This window comes from Bison bison, unplaced genomic scaffold, assembly GCF_000754665.1.
Source record: "Bison bison bison isolate TAMUID 2011002044 unplaced genomic scaffold, Bison_UMD1.0 scf7180017864453, whole genome shotgun sequence".
NCBI lineage: Eukaryota > Metazoa > Chordata > Mammalia > Artiodactyla > Bovidae > Bison > Bison bison.
Window position 1 is genome coordinate 3,972,443 of NW_011495015.1, and position 17,027 is coordinate 3,989,469.

The following is a 17,027-nucleotide window of genomic DNA, read 5'->3' on the forward strand; positions in this document are numbered from 1 at the left end:
TGACCAGGGGAAAGTGCCAGGGAAGAACACCCTTGTAGGCAAAATTATTCAGATATTTGAAAAGTATGGGGGAAACAGTGCCAACAAGGATGGCCTAGATGGCTCAGTTGTTTTGCTGCGGAGACTGAGGGTCACTCATAAGCTAAGGGTGAGAAGCAGGTGGATGACAAAGACACTCTCATTTCCTGCAGCAGAAGACTGGACACAGCTGTGCGGCAGACACAGGACTGATGGGTCCCAGCTTGAGAGATGATGTCTAGGTATTTACTTAGACTTCAAGGTCTGGTGGCCTCTGGACAGGACCAGGGGGTGCTGGGCTCAGCTCTTCCAAGTTCACAGAAGCAGATCATTAATGTCTCTTCAGAGTGCCATGCTTGATGATGTTGTATTTGTAGCTTGAAATCAGCCACAGAGTCAGACACGACTGAAGCAACTTAGCACGCACACGCATTCATGCACACGTGCATGCTAAGTCGCTACAGTCATGTCCAACTCTTTGCAACCTTGTGGACTGTAACCCACCAGGATCCTCTGTATATGGGATTCTCCAGGCAAGAATACTGGACCGGGTTGCCATGCCCTCCTCCAAGAGATCTTTCCCACCCAGGGATCGAACCTGCATCTCTTATGTCTCTTACACTGGCAGGCATGTTTTGACCTCTAGCGCCACCTGGGAAGCCCATTCATTGCATAGAAAGCAGCAAATATGAAGATTCTGGGGGATTTTCTCCTCCTTTTCAGAAAGTTGGTTGCTAAACACTTACCAGCACTCCATTAGTGAGGATCTTGGCTGGCAAAGCCTGGGATTCTGAAACATTGGAGGAAAACTTCAGGATATAAGTTCTGAAAGAGTCTGGCTCTGCAGATGCCCGGAGCCCCCAGAACTGCAGAGGTGGCCGCCCTTCTCTGAGGAGTACAGGATTGCCCCATGCTCAAAGGTGCCAGGGAGCCCTGTAAGGATTATCCTTGGAGAAGTAAATAAGTAGTTCCTAATTTTAACAAAGGTGAGTAGAGTGACTCAATTCTAATAAGAAGCTGGATATCATTTTTTTTTCTAATTAATTTTGTCATTAACTTTTTACTTGGGATACAAAAACTTTTTTTCTTAGTCTTCACACGACTCATAAGAAAACTCCATGGGATTCTACAAGTGTACATAGATTAGTTCTGATTACACACTGAAGATCCTATACTAGATTTAATCATGAAGCTAATTAGAAAGATAATTAACAAATCATTATTGGGCCCATATAAAAGACAACTGAAAATAGCTCTCACTTTTTATCATGACTGAAGTCTAGAAGTTCCCTATCCATTGACCAGTTTTTCCCTGATCTGATTATGTAAACCAAAAATAAATGCAAACACTGAGTATTATCATAGTCTTCTAAGGGGACAGGTACAACTGTGAGTCAACGGTCTAGTGATCTGGGATCATCTACATTAAATATTAAGCTTGAAGGGCAGTAAGGTTTTTTTAAGCTATAGGCTGAATAACTCTGTCCCATTCATCTTTGTTCTTATATGACACACAAAAAAATCTAAGTTTATTCCAAAGTAACAAACTGAAGTCTTTGCTCATGAAACAAGAGCTAAAGTTCACCAGCCATGACAGGGAACTTAGTTCACTCCTGTTGAGTGGTTGGCCTTCTGTGTGCTCAGTCACTCGGTCACGTCTGACTCTTTGGCCACCCCATGGACTGTAGCATGCCAGGCTCCTCTGTCCATGGGATTTCCCAGGCAAGAATACATGAGTGGGTTGCCCTTTGCTTCTCCAGGGCATCTTCCCGACCCAGGGATCAAACCCACATCTCTTGCATCTCCTGTATTGGCAGGTCGATTTTTTACCACTATCACACCTGGGAGCTCTGTGGTTGTCCTTGGGTGGACATAAAGGGAGCACCCTGAGGGGTCTTCAGAGTGACAAAATTTGCTCTAAAATGTTTGCTTTTAGGCCAATCAATCATCTGTTACAGATTGAATGTTTGAGTCCTCCCCAAAACGCTGGGCCCAGCTCTGCGGTTTTCCTCCACCTGTGAACTGCCCTCACCCCTAGCCTGCAACAGGGATGACCAGGCTCAAGTAGCTAGGTATCATCTGGGCACAGAATTCATGAGTGGCTGATGGGAGCGTGGGGTCTAATCACAGAATATCCTAACAGATGCTCTGACATTTCTATCTTGGACATTGAGATTTTGCTTTAGGGTAAATGTGTAATGGGAATGCAGCCAAGAAAGCATCTCTTGGCAAGCCTGCTTTGCCAGGGAATTACATCATGAGCTCTTTAGGGGCTAAGAGAACAGAGGAAGAGTCAAGACCTCACAAAGCGATTTTGATGGAGCTGGTTTGGGTCCCCGCAAAGAAATGTACAAACTCTTGTCTAGGAACTGACAGCTCCTGGGGCTTTCTGCCACTTGGGCTGTGCTCAGAGCTGGAAGACAGCTGTTCATTTAATTTTTGGTTGAGTGGGAACTGTCATGCTTCTGAAAGGTTAAGAAGCCATTTCGTAAAGGCTGTGAGATCACCTAATTCCAAAAGTGCGTGGACTTTGCCTGGTATTCATCTTAATCAATTCCAGAACAGGTAGAAATGACAAGCCATGGACATTTTAATAAAATTAAACTCAGCTATCAGATAAACTTTTATTCCCAGGCCATAATCACCAGGTTATAATAAAAATTTAATTAGCCAAGGGGTTTTTTCTTGGGAACAAGAGGGTGGACAAGATTTTCCTTCTTAGGGATGCTTTAACACATATTTACGAAAAAGGATGGGTGGAAATAGGCCCCACAGTTCTTTTCATGGAGCTATCCTCACATTAAAAGCAGGAATTTGAGCAGCAGACAAGTAGGATTTTTATAGAACCCCAAAGTAGACAGGGCATCCCAGGTGGCTCAGTGGTAAAGAATCTGCTTGCCCATGCAGGAGATGTGGGTTCCATCCCTGAGTCAGGAAGAGCCCCTGGAGGAGGAAATGGTAATCCACTCCAGTGTTCTTGCCCTGGAGAATCCCATGGACAAAGATGTCTGGTGTGCTGCCGTCCGTGGGGTTGCAAAGAGCTGGACGTGACTGAGTACGCACACCCACACACACGAAGTAAACAGCGTAAGACAGAAACAGCATAAATAAAGGACATATTATTGTGTTGCCAGAAGGACCATCTGATTCGGAGGGGCCCCGGGAGACCAAAGTGAGGGAGGAGGCAGTCCGTGTATCCCAGGACTCCAGGCCAGGCGCGGAGTCTCAGATCTCAGCCATATGGCACTATGTTCTGCGGAAGCAGAGCACGCAACGATAGTCAAGCAGAGCAGCAAAATCTTGCTCTGCTTGTGCAGCTGCTCCATGATCATTTTGCGCCTTGGTGCTGCCTCGGGCATTTTGGGTTGGTGTGACTCAGCTTCTGAATGTTCAACTTTGGAGCTATGTGTTCTGAGCCGAAGTGGGGATATTTGTCATCTATATGATGCCTGGTCACCTGAAGTCACGGGGCAGATGGGCCCCGGGCTGTGAAGTAGGATGCTTCTAGCAACAATTCCAGAGTTCCCCAAAACTGCTTGTAAAATGCTGCCCTCTGGCCCCAGAGATTTCAAAGAAATCCCTCCAGGGAGATGCTTAGTCTGTTCTGTGGTTACTTAACAGGTTAAAAAAAAGTTCCCTGCTAAAAGTAAGAAAAGAAAAGAAAAAAAAAAAAACCTCTGATTTATTCAAAACTGGAATTCCACAGAGGCTCCTGCAATTATCTGTTAAATACGAAGATCAGTAGGGAATATGTAAAACATTCCTCACTAAAATCTTTGAAGAGTTACCTTCTCAGGCTGTGTAAATTCACTTCCTGGGGACATCACTATGTCTCTGCTATACTTTGTCTCACAATAATATCAGATAACATTACTGAGCACTTACAAAGTATCAAGTACGTTATCTTGTTTCATTTCGACCAATGTTGCTATGGAAACTGAGAGTGTTAAGTGGCTCAGTGCCGCCCGGCTCTTCACAACCCCATGGACTATAGCCTGCCAAGCTCTCTGTCCATGGAAGTCTCCAGGCAAGACTACTGGAGTGGGTTACCATGCCCTTCTCCAGGGAATCTTCTTGACCCAGGGACCGAACATGAGTCTCCTGCATTGCAAGTAGATTCTTTACTGTCTTCCCCACCAGGGAAGCCCCGGAGATTCTATAATCATAATCAATTGATAAATGTGACTCAGAAACTCAGATGTGTCAGTTACATGTCCCTTGGTTGCCTAGCTGGCAAGTGAGAAAACTTGCATTAAAAAAAAGTTGATTGCTGGTTATATAAATGGCGAGAGGGTAAACTGGATTAATCCAATCCAGCGAATATTCCTTGAACATCTAACATGAACCAGGCATCATGCTAGACTTGGGGGGAAAAGTCTAGACTCTGTTCATGAAGTGGGCAGGCGTTTTCCAGGTCTTCACTCACCTTTGTGTCTCTTTCTTATCCATCTCTTTTCTTTCTCCCCTACTGCAGGCTCTTTCTGACTTACTACACTTTAAATTTCCTCTGAGTATGCTGTGACTAAAAGACAACAGTAATAATGACAACAACAACAAAAGAAATAATCACTAAGTTTTTTTCTTTTCAGCCACATCACGTGGCACACGGAATCTTAGCTTCCCAACAGGGATCGAACCCACGCCTCCTGCATTGGAAGCACAGAGTCTTAACCACTGCACCGCCAGGGAAGTCCCACTAATACTGAATGCATACTTTGTTTCAGCCAATGTTCTAAACACATGAGCTCATTCACTCCCCCAACAGACTATCAAGATCAGGGCTACACAGGATTAAGTGACCTGTTCAAGTTCACAGAGATGGAAGTATCAGAGTCAGGCTTTGAACTTGATCTTGGTTTTTCTAGCTAACAGTCTACGAGGCAGGCCCCAGCTCTCAGTGTGCTGTGAACATGTACTAGGATGTTCTGCAGGAGGAATGCAGCCTGAAGATTAATTCATGAAGAATTACGTAATTAACTGCAGAGAATTAATAACATGAAGACATTCAGCTGAAACCAGAGGAAAAAATGTCAGAATTACAGAGCAATGAAAAATTAGGTTAGTGTGAATTATCTGATGCATGGAAAAGTCGGCGGAGGGATGACCTGCGTGTTTTCAAGTACGCAAAGTGCTGCGTGAAAGGGTTATGTCCAGTGATGAGCCATTTCTACGGAAGGCACATTGGAAGAAACAAACATCTGTAAACAGAAGAGTTAGGTAAGATGCAGGGTAATACTTCCTGAGAGTTAAGAGAGAAGCATTAGAAAATCTGCAAAAGGACACAGGGGAATTCATGAGATTTAGAGAACAGGCCACACATTCCAGATGGTTAAAGTGTCATTCTGTCAGAGATTTGGACAAACGCGTGCTTTTCAGGGTGTCCTCTAGCAGTAAATGCATTCCCTCGGTCTTGACTGAGTATCTTAACACCAACCCATTACTGTGCCTGATTACAGCGGCAAAGGGGAAACCAACGTGGGTTCAGCCTCCAAAGAATTTACAGTCTAATGGAGCAGAGAGATGAAAAAATCAAGTCACCGCCTAATAAACGGGAAACCACTTGACTAGCTATTATGATAGCATCCTCCTTCTTCCCCCTCTCCCACTTCCCGCTTCCCTGGCTCAGCTGCAATGCTGGGAGCCCAGCCCAGCTCAGGGCCTCAGAGGAGGCCGATCGTTGGGGCAGAAAACCCCAAAGCTTCCAAGGCTGCTGCTTTTGTAAAGTAAAAACAGGCACCCTCTAGGGATGAAGATTCCCTTGCTGTTCAGTCACTAAGTCCTGTCTGACTCTTTGTGACCCCATGGACTGCAGCATGCCAGGCTTCCCTGTCCTTCACTAACCTCTGGAGTTTGCTCAAATTCATGTCCATTGAGTCGATGATGCCATCCAACCATCTCATCCTCTGTCGCCCCCTTCTCCTCCTGCCCTCAATCTTTCCCAGCATCAGGGTCTTTTCCGGTGAGTCGGCTCTTTGCATCGGGGTGGCCAAAGTATTGGAGCTTCAGCACCCGTCCTTCTAATGAAAATTCAGGGTTGATTTCCTTTAGGATTTACTGGTTTGATCTCCTTGCTGTCCAAGGGACTTCTTCCTGGACAAGAAGTCCAGGCGTGTTCCATTTTGAGGTCAGTTGTGGAGTCCCGAGCCTGGGGGTAAGGAGGGACTGAATGCATTGTATTAAACGCATACAATTTATTTAGTTTTCTCTTAAAACTTCACTTTTGTTCATACTGAAAGCTTCAGAGTTAGAAAGACATTTAAAACTTCTAGTTATAATTTTCTAATTTTGTAGGATAAATTGAGAGTCAGAGAAGTTAAATGACTGGCACCAGACCATTCAGAAATCAAATCTTCTGTTTCCCCAGGGCTAAACCTCTTTTTCGGAGAAGGCAATGGCACCCCACTCCAGTACTCTTGCCTGGAAAATCCCATGGATGGAGGAGCCTGGTAGGCTGCAGTCCATGGGGTTGCTAAGACTGACTGAGCGACTTCACTTTCACTTTTCACTTTTATGTATTGGAGAAGGAAATGGCAACCCACTTCAGTGTTTTTGCCTGGAGAATCCCAGGGATGGGGGAGTCTGGTGGGCTGCCATCTGTGGGGTTGCACAGAGTCGGACATGACTGAAGTGACTTAGCAGTAGCAAACCTCTTTTTACTATACTGTGCTGCCTCTTATACCAAATCTAGAATGTTATTTATAAGGAAATGTCATTTAAGGTATGTTTAAACACAGCTGCCAAAACAGTAGTTGTAGGGTGCTTAAAATAAGGACAGAATCCAATTTATTAGCGTGCTTCACCATATATTCCACTGACACAAAATTCCTCAGAAGTGTGGCTCACAGCCATTCTCAGACATACTCTAGGTCTGTATAAAATAAAGGATAAGCATTTAATGGTAGTTTTAAAAACACAGCCGATAGTAAAGCAAAATTGAGTCATTTTTTCCCATACAGGAAAGTAAACGAGACTGAGCTATTTGATGTTTTCATCCACTTTCAAAAATAACCTGTGATGCAACTCTGAGGCTGGGGAGAGGACCCCATATTACAGTATGATTATTTCTGGAAGAATTATTAGCACATCACATAATGTAACACGGGAAGCATAAGTCCATTTGTTAAAAAAAAAGAAGAAAGATTATATTTAAATGTAGACAAAGGGGAGATGCTATAAAGAGAGAAGCCAGGGAGGATGATAGGCAGTAAGGTTTCTGAGATGGTTATCACATCTCCGAAAGATGGTTAATTTGGAGTAAGTGACCATAACACATAGGTAGCAGGAAAGAAAAGGGTTCGAGGGTTTCAAAGGGTGTCTTCTGCTAAGGAAACAACAGTTTGAACACAAAATGCATCTTTTCTAAAACAACAAAGCCCTTTTCCTCCAGCCCAGCAGATGAAGGAGAATCTTCCTGAAGAAGGAACCTGGAGGCAAGGATGACAGATGACGAGCAGCTCCTCCCGCAGCGGAGGAGGGGGACGAAGGCAAAGCTGATGCTCGCTAGTGAGACCCCCTGGACCCTCCCAGGAAGCCCAGGATCGGCAGGGCAGCACAGCACACAGCAGTGTCTATCTTCTAGTCTGGAAGGTTCCATCACCTTCCAGCTGTGGGACTTTAGCAGATCACTTCATCTGCAGCTTTATGTGAAGGATTTAGCACAATAATCTACGTAAAGTGCTTAGCTGAACGAAGTACGTTCTCAATAAATGTTCCCTCTTACTGGTTTCTAGCACAGAATAGGCATTTTATGGATGTTAATGTTCTTCCTAACCTTCTTAGGGGGAGTTTTCTCATCACTACGTAGTAGAAGGCTGAGGAGCTCAGAAAGCCTAGAGCTGGGCTCTTAGGAAAGAGTTCATGGATCTCCTGCAGTGCGATTAATAGTCTCTACATCTGTGTGCATGCTTAGTCGTGTCTGACTCTTTGTGCCCTGTGGAATGTAGCCCACTCAGCTCTTCTGTCCGTGGGATTTTCCAGGCAAGAATACTGGAGTGGGTTGCCATGCCCTTCTCCAGGGGGATCTTCCTGACCCAGGGATCAAACCGGGGTCTCCCACATTGCAGGAGGATTCTTTACTATTTGAGCCACCAGGGAAGTCCCTCGATACATTTGATACTCTTTTAAAAAACATGCTTGCCTTCTAAAACATGCAAATAATTGAGACAAATTTATAACAGCTCACACTCAAATTCCACTTGATAGCTGGTTAAAGGAAATGAACCAAACTTTCAATAATAGAGCTGGGAGGGATTGGGGGCAGGAGGAGAAGGGGATGACAGAGGATGAGATGGCTGGATGGCATCACTAACTCCATGGACGTGAGTCTGGGTGAACTCTGGGAGTTGGTGATGGACAGGGAGGCCTGGCGTGCTGCAATTCATGGGGTCGCAAAGAGTCAGACACGACTGAGAGACTGAACTGAACAATTAAGAAACCATCACATTGGTTAATCCATATTTCCAGTATTATTTAGTAAATTTTAGCAACATTAAGATACCATTATACACCGATTTACTAAATACATAGAAATCATGAAATGCCAATTTCGTGATTTGTTGGATCTGAGACTGACATAAATTGTTTTAAATAAAATTTTAAATGTTTCTGGTCACATTTTCCATTGTTTTAGTTTCTCTGTGGGAAAAAAAAGACATGGTGACCTATGAAAGTACTGGATATAATTTGGCACTATAATCCTACTCTATGGAACATTCTACAAGGAAATACACAGATTAAAAAGTTATTTACTTAGGAATATTTATAGTAGTGCTATAAATATGATTACAAAATGAAAACACAACTAGGAAAACCCAAATGGCTAAGAATAAGAGAGAGATTAGCAAAGCCTGTCCCATGACAACAGAAGATCACTGCAGGACTGTAAGAAGGTCAACTGTGTGACTGATGCATGAAAATGTGAAATAAAATTAATTTTCTAAAGCAGAGTGATAAAAATGTCAACTGTGAAAACTCTGTTGACATATGGAAATAAAAATTAAAATTAATTTGAAAGAGCAGAGCACATCCTTTCCTGATTTCCTTCATGAGAAAACAACATCCAGCAAAGATAGTAAGAGAATTTAGAGGGAAATAAATGAATTGAGTTGGGTTCATTGGATTCTTGTTCTTTCCTTCAAAGGTGCTTAAGTTGATCTGTATTCATTAATAAAACAAGACCACAGGAATTTTATGGGCAGCACGTGAGATCTATGAATAAACAGACAAGTTCAGGCCCAGGCAGTGTAATTAGGAAACACTTGCCTTTTCTCCTCTGACATGGCCCATCCTCAAGGCAGGTGACCACATGGTTTACTGGGGAACAACATTTCTTCCTAATAGATATGCCCAGTCTGGATCATGTTATTGTTTTAGAATGGTAATAGTTGTGGGTTATTTTTTTTTCTTTTTTTCCAACTACAATTTTATTTTATTTTTAAACTTTACAAAATTGTATTAGTTTTGCCAAATATAAAAATGAATCCACCACAGGTATACATGTGTTCCCCATCCTGAACCCTCCTCCCTCCTCCCTCCCCATACCATCCCTCTGGTTAGTTTCTTATGTTATAAAGAAGATAGCTGATGCACAGTAAAATATTAAATCAATTTATATAATAGCAGTTATAAGAGTTTATAACAATCATGTCATCATGAATTACAAACCCATGTTTCAGTTATGACTCCACAGATCATTCTGTGCTATGGCTAAGATCAATCTTCCATCTGAGTCAAGATACATACAAGTCAAAGGAATGCATAACGCCCAAACATTCCAGCTCAGTTCCTCCGCTGGAAATATTTTGTTACAAATGAATGCATGGATGAAATTATGGAGGAGGTAAAATTCTAACAGAAAGATAACATAAGAAAAATAAAATTAGCTCCCTGGGATGCAGATGACACCAACAATTCTTTTTTAGAAGAACAAAATTGTCTTTGAAGTCACCTGTTTTATCTTAAAAACCCAGGCACATTTTGTCTCTGCTCCATAATATACTCCCTGTTTATTTTAATGTAAAAATAATGCTTTTTAATCATAAGTAAAATAATTTAATTCTCCCTCCTGTCAAAGCTAGAGAGACAAATTGACGTTCCAGGATATGCCCATGGTTTTGTGTACTTTCAGTGCCCGCTTGCCTACTCCCAACTTGTAAAACGGGGTTCAAGAATACACCCTAAGTGAGCGGAATTGAATAAAGACATTAAAGTCACGAAAACCTGTTTGCTTTGCTTATAAGATTGTTTTTTGCATTTAAATTTGTCATATTTCAAAAAGAAAGTGAAATCAGTAAATCCTTCCTAAGGTAAAGGATGTATAGGCTTATTATCAAAAAGGAGTTTGTACATAGTTTAACAAATTATTTCCCAAATACTTTTTACACTTGGTGAAATATAATAAATAGTATCAACTTTTGCTTTGTCATATCTTTACTGTGGATTTATGGGAAAAAAATGCCACTAGATGCTTTCTTACTCAATATCTTGTTATGTAAGATATGATGTTCTCAAGGCTGGATTGTCAGAAACCAGTGAAACCTAATGAACAACATTGTAAATAGAAAGGAAAACCATAGAGATAATACTTATTTTTCCATTTGTAAAATAAGAAAAATGATACTAATTACTCAAGGTGGTGAGAGATGATATTAAGACCAAGTGAAAAAAGCACTAAAGGGGAATTGACAGTATGACAAAAAACCAATATTGTACAACTATAATTTGCATAATTTGCTACTTAAAAATCTTCCTTTGGAGGTTAAAATGAAATGTTAACAATGATAAAGAAGAAACACCTGGATAAATGGTTACCAGAGCCTCTAACAAAGAATATTATTGCATAAAAATTTTGAAAATACCATTGAAATATAGGACAAGTACAGTAAAATATAAGTGGGTTGTAAGACATTATCTACTTGCTGAGTAGACAATGAAACAATGCAATGAACACAAATCAATGCATGGTACTCTGGCTTAGTGGTACTTATACACATGAAAAATTAAATTTGATTATTAAAACTGTTTGTGACAAAGTAGAACATGGGTTTGAGCAAGCTCCGGGAGTTGGTGATGGACAGGGAAGCCTGACATGCTGTGGTCCATGGGGTCACAAAGATTCGGACACGACTGAGAGACTGAACTGAACTGAACTGAGAAGTCCCACCTTTGGATTCATGTTTGCTGTTCATTTATCTTGGCGGTGGTTCATTTTCAGGCTTAATTTAAAGCATGGGGAAGAAAGATGAGAGCAGAGGACTGGCCTATGGATTGGAGCTCTTTAATAGAAACCAGCATGAGCCTCAAGATTGATGTGCTGTGCTGGAACCCAAGGTAAGATAATGGAAGATTCAGAAGGGCAATCAGATTTTGTAAGATGGAGTTTATCAAGTTGCATGTCTAGAGCTCTGGTTAATAGCCTCTCTGGGTCATTTTAAATGTCAGAATCCGAAGAGTTGGCACCAAACAGAGATAAAGACTAAGGGCAAACAATATAAAGGTGGTGGGGGCAGTGAAGTTAATTTAACTTGGGAAATGAGATAGTGATTGAAGTAGGACAGGGACTTCCCTGGTGGTTCAGGAGGTGAGACTCTGCACTTCCAGTGTGGGGGCCTGGGTTTGATTCCTGGTCAACGAACTAGATCCCACATGCTGTGACTATGATTCCACATGTCACAACTTAAAAAGATCACACATGCTGCAACTAAGACACAGCACAGCCAAAGAAATAAATAAACAAACAAAATAAAATTAAGAGCAAAATAAAGAGCAGAACTACAATCCCAGATAGATAGGCTGCTTACTTGCATACCTTTCACTCTAACAATGATAAGTGACGGCAGAGAAAGAAGAATTGGAAGATATGGAAATGAAAACACACACAGGAAATATTTAATAGCTTCTTGGGGTTGAATTGTAGACTCAGTAACTCTTGTCATATCAGCCTGGTCACCCGCAGGATTTACTGAACAGTTGGTAACGGTCTGTTCCGGAGGTTCTTCCAATGTGCCCACCCTTCTTCAGAGCCACTCCACACATGTAAACAGAGATGAAGTCTCAGGATGCTTGACACAGGAAGGTCTAACTTTCATCCTGTCGAGCCTGTGTGGAATGACTCTCCTCTGCAGCATGTTTCTGATGAGCATTCATTCAGTGTCCCTTTGCACAGGATGAAGTGACTTCAACTCCAGAAACTTCTATTGAGCACTTACTCTGTGCAAAGCACTGTTGCGGTACTGAGAAGGAAGTCAAGTCCAGTGAGAAACTGGAACTTGGAAAAACAACAGTTCATTTTTGAAGGCCCCATCCTGAGCCAAACAAAGCCACTGAAACAGATTAAAATAAGGCAGCTATTTCCATATTCTAGAAACACACAAGCATACAGTGGAATGCCAGAGCTGAACTCAGGAATTTTGGGTCTGGAAATATGAAAGATGAATGACTGTCACATTTGTAGAGAAAGAAATATTTCCTGAATGATGGAGGTCTACAGCCAGTTGCTGTTGTTCAGTTGCTAAGTCATGTCTAACTCTTTGTGACCCCATGGATGGCAGCACGCCAGGCCTCCCTGTCCTTCACCATCTCCTGGAGTTTGCTCAAACTTATGTTCATTGAGTCAGTGATGCCATCCAACCATCTCATTCTCTGTTGCCCGCTTCTCCTCCTGCCCTCAATCTTTCCCAGCATCAAGGTCTTTTCCAATGAGTTGGCTCTTTGCATCAGGTAGCCAAAGTATTGGAGCTTCAGCTTCAGCCAGAGTCAGTATCTAAAACTAGGGCTAGACGCTCTCTCAGCACCAAACGAGCTGGAAAACAGTTACTTCTGCTGCATTCTTGCAGTGCAGCCAGAAAGAGGAAGGTGTGGGAGCAGGGCCAAGGCCCTCACGGCTTTGGTTACTGTGCCTGCATTTTCCTCGCATTGTTGTAGGATGTCAGCCAAGGCTGCTGAGAAGACACCTGATTCTGGACAAGACAGTGAGGCCCAGGCAAAGCAAAGGACGGACAGCAGTGCAGAGAGGGAGAGGAGGCAGCACACCTCACTCAAAGTTACGTGGAGATGATGAATGCCGACGAGATGACAGCCACACTGGCAGATGAAGTTTGCAGCGCAGCATGTGCTCAGTTGCTTCAGTCGAGTCTGACTCTTTTGTGACCCTAGAGACTAGCCCACCAGGATTCTTAGTCCATGGGATTCTCCAGACAAGAATCCTGGAGCGGGCTGTCATTTCCTCCTTTAGGGGATCTTTCCAACCCAGGTACTGAACCCTTGTCTCCCAAGTCTCTTCCCTTGTAGGTGGATTCTTTACCCACCGAGCCACCGGGGAAGCCCACAGGTAGGAGAACATCAAAATAAACTTTAACTAAGTATGCTTAAGACCCTCCCAGAAATAAAGGAATAAAGTCCATGAAATAAGTCATTATGAACAAGAAAAAAAGTGACTATCTCATCCTTGCATGAAATGTTCCCTTGATATCTCCAATTTTCTTGATGAGATCTCTAGTCTTTCCCATTCTATTGCTTTCCTCTATTTCTTAGAATTGTTCATGTAAGAAGGCCCTCTTATCTCTCCTTCCTATTTTTCTGGAACTGCATTCAGTTGTCTATATCTTTCTGTTTCTCCCTTGCCTTTTGCCTCTCTTCTTTGCTAAGCTATTTGTAAGAAGTTGACTGGTCATCAGAGAATATACAAACTTGTTCATGTAAAAGCAAATAAGCAAAAATAAGGTCCTGCTGTATAGCATGGGGAACTATATTCAAAATCTTGTGATAAACCATAATGGAGAAGAATATGAAAAAGAATGCTTATGTGTGTATGACTGAATCACTGTGCTGTACAGCAGAAATTAACACATTTTAAATAAACTGTACTTGAATACAAATTAACAAAAATAAATAAAGACATAAATAAACTTCGAGTTAGCTGAGAAAAAATCAAATGCCTAGTAATCATTAGTGTTCTAAAGCCCATCACTCATGATGGACTACTGCTAATGTTAGACTAAGCCGCAATGTAACTATTTCATTTCAATCTGCAGCTGTTCAAATTAGAGGGATTTACTACACTTGCTTTTGAAAAGTTCTGTAATAAGTGTACAAATGCTTTCCTGCTTATATTTCCATATAATTTGAATAACGGCATCATTTAAAACAGATGTCAGCTTCTGTGACTACAATCATATGTTGTTCTCAGCACTGTGTACCCATAGATTTATACTGAAGTAACCCGAGATGAGGTTTTATGCCTGTATCACCTGTTTCATTCGTGCATCTTTTTTCTTTTTTAAATCTAGCCCCTGGAAGCAGTGTTTTTGTTTTGTAAATATGTACATGTATGTTAAGTCACTTCAGTTGTGTTCGACTCTTTTTGACCTACGGAGTGTAGCCCATCAGGCTCCTCTGTCCATGGGATTCTCCAGGCAAGAATACTGGAGCAGATTACCCTGTCCTTCTCCAGGGGATCTTCCTGACCCAGGGATCAAACTGCATGTCATGTCTCCTGCATCGGCAGGTGGGTTCTTACTACTAGCACCAACTGGGAAACCCCTTTGTAAATATAAGCCAAATATGTTCAATAAACATGTTGTAAAAATAATTATTTCCCCCCAAAAGTGAAGAAAAGGTGATGCAAATTCACTATTTGGATTTCAATCTAGCTTTCTTTGATTTTCTATAATATTAATATTGGTATTTCTAAGAGGAAGGTGGAAGTAGATGGAGTCTTAATTCTTTCTGTGCTGGGATCATTTTGATGTTTATATTATTAAGACTTGGAGTCTTGAATGATAAACAAACACCGCTGTGATGGTCTGGGTTACACTGCAGTCATGGAAGCTCTTGTCCTTCACCAGAAATCCTATCAGTGTCCAGGTGAGCAGCTTGGGATTCTCATCCATCCACTGAGCCCATGCTAATTTCACATAGTCAGGTGAGCAAGTATGCAAAGGTCGCACCCTGAAGTGTGCCTGTTGTCACAGAAATACATCCCAACTCCATAAGATCTTTAGCATAAGCATGTTAAAATGGTATGAAAATAAGTACTCCACTTCATTAGATCAGCTTAAAATATTCTCTCTGTACCCAAGTCTCTGTTTTCCTTTTTCTCTGGCTTAAATCTCTTTTTCTTAAATGATTAGAGCACAGAACACAGTTTGCATGTGTGTGTTTTTACCTGTATGTTTCTATGATCATAGCTCCTAATATAAACATAAGCTGCATTAGTAAAGGGTTTTATATGTTCTTCTTCAAGAACAACACTAAATGATGTTTCTACCAAAGGACCAGTCTCATCTGAAAAACAAAACAGTTTTAGTTCTTGGTTTATGGTAGTCAATAAGAAATTCAAAAGATCATTTTGGAAATTATTCCTACTAGTGTTAAATTACCAAATTTCTTGCAGGAAGCAACAAACTACTATTTGTTTTATACCTTCCAGCTGATATTTGTATACTAAAATTCATACACAGAAACCTTCATGAAAGAAAATTCCATTGAAAAGTCACAGAATACAATCTTCAACTACCTGCTGCTGCTGCCTCGTAGGCTGCAGTCCACGGGGTCAATTACCAGTTACTTTGATTTTTTTCCTTTAATCTGGAAAACTTTTTTTCCGCAATAGTTTAATTTTTAAAATTCATTTTTAATTAGAGGATAATTGCTTTACAATGTTGTGTTGGTTTCTGCCATACAATAACTTGAGTCAACCATAAGTATATATACATGTACCCTCCCTCTTGAACCTTGACCCTCCCTCCCTCCCCTTCCCCTCCCCATTCTACCCCACCCTTCTAGGTTGTCACAGAGCATCCGGTTGAGCTCCCCATGTCATACAGCAGCTTCCCACTAGCTATCTGTCTTACAGATGGTAATGTATGTTTCAATACTACTCTCTCAGTTCATCCTACCCTCTCCTTCCCCAGCTGTGTTCATAAATCTGCTCTCTATGTCTACATCTCTATTCCAGTCCTGCCGACAGGTTCATCACTATCATTTCTCTAGATTCCATAAATGTGCATCAATATAGGGTATTTGTTTTTCTCTGACTTCCTGCTGCATAACAGGTTCTAGGTTCATCTAACTCACCAGAAGGGATGCAAATCCCTTTTAAAAGGTCCTTTAAAAAGGACCCTACTCGGTCCTTTTTATGGCCGAGTAGTATTCCATTTAAAATTTATTTTTAATTGAAGGATAATTGCTTTACAATATTTTATTAGTTCCTGCAGTACAATAAGGTGAATCAGCTCTAAGTATACATATACCCCCCCAAGCAACTTTTAACTGTAAGTGCTAGCCGCTCAGTCGTGTCTGCCTCTCTGCGACCCCACAGACTGTAGTCCACCAGGCTCTTCTGTTCATGGAATTCTCCAGGCAAGAATACTAGAGTGGGTTGCCATTTCCTATTCCAGGGGAATCTTCCTGACCCAGGGATCTAACTCGGGTCTCCTGCATTGGTAGGCAGATTCTTTACTGTCTAAGCCACCAAGGAAGCCCTATTTTTAATGAGTAAGCCAGCTTAAATTATTTAATGCTCCTCCTCAAATGGGGACAAGGCTTTGTGACCAGCCAGTCGTTAAGATCCCTAAGGGCAGGGCCTCAGCAGCATCTCCTGCTTCTGCTTCATCTCAAGCATCTACAACAGGGTCCTTGGACATCTGGGGCCAGGGGGAAGAGTCTCCTTTTATTTTGAAGGACAATCTTCTTTTCTGCGGATGCAAGAGTAGCAAAAGTCAAGGGCGAGAATGGAGGCAGCCGAGATGGGGTCGCCACATCAGAGGAGTGCCCGGACAGGGAGGGCTACGGAGGCAGCAAGTGAACCCACAGAGCCAGCAGAAGCAGGGTGCGCTCACCGGCCGGGAGCGGGAGGTTGGGGGCAGGCAGACAGAAGTAAGGTTTGGGACCTTCCTTCGGGAGAATCGACGCGGAGCAAGCCGCACCCACCCTCCCAGCAGGTGGAAGCCGTCCCACGCCCGCCGCGCTCCCTTGGGCGAACCCGCGGCGGCAGGTGCGGCGGGAGCATG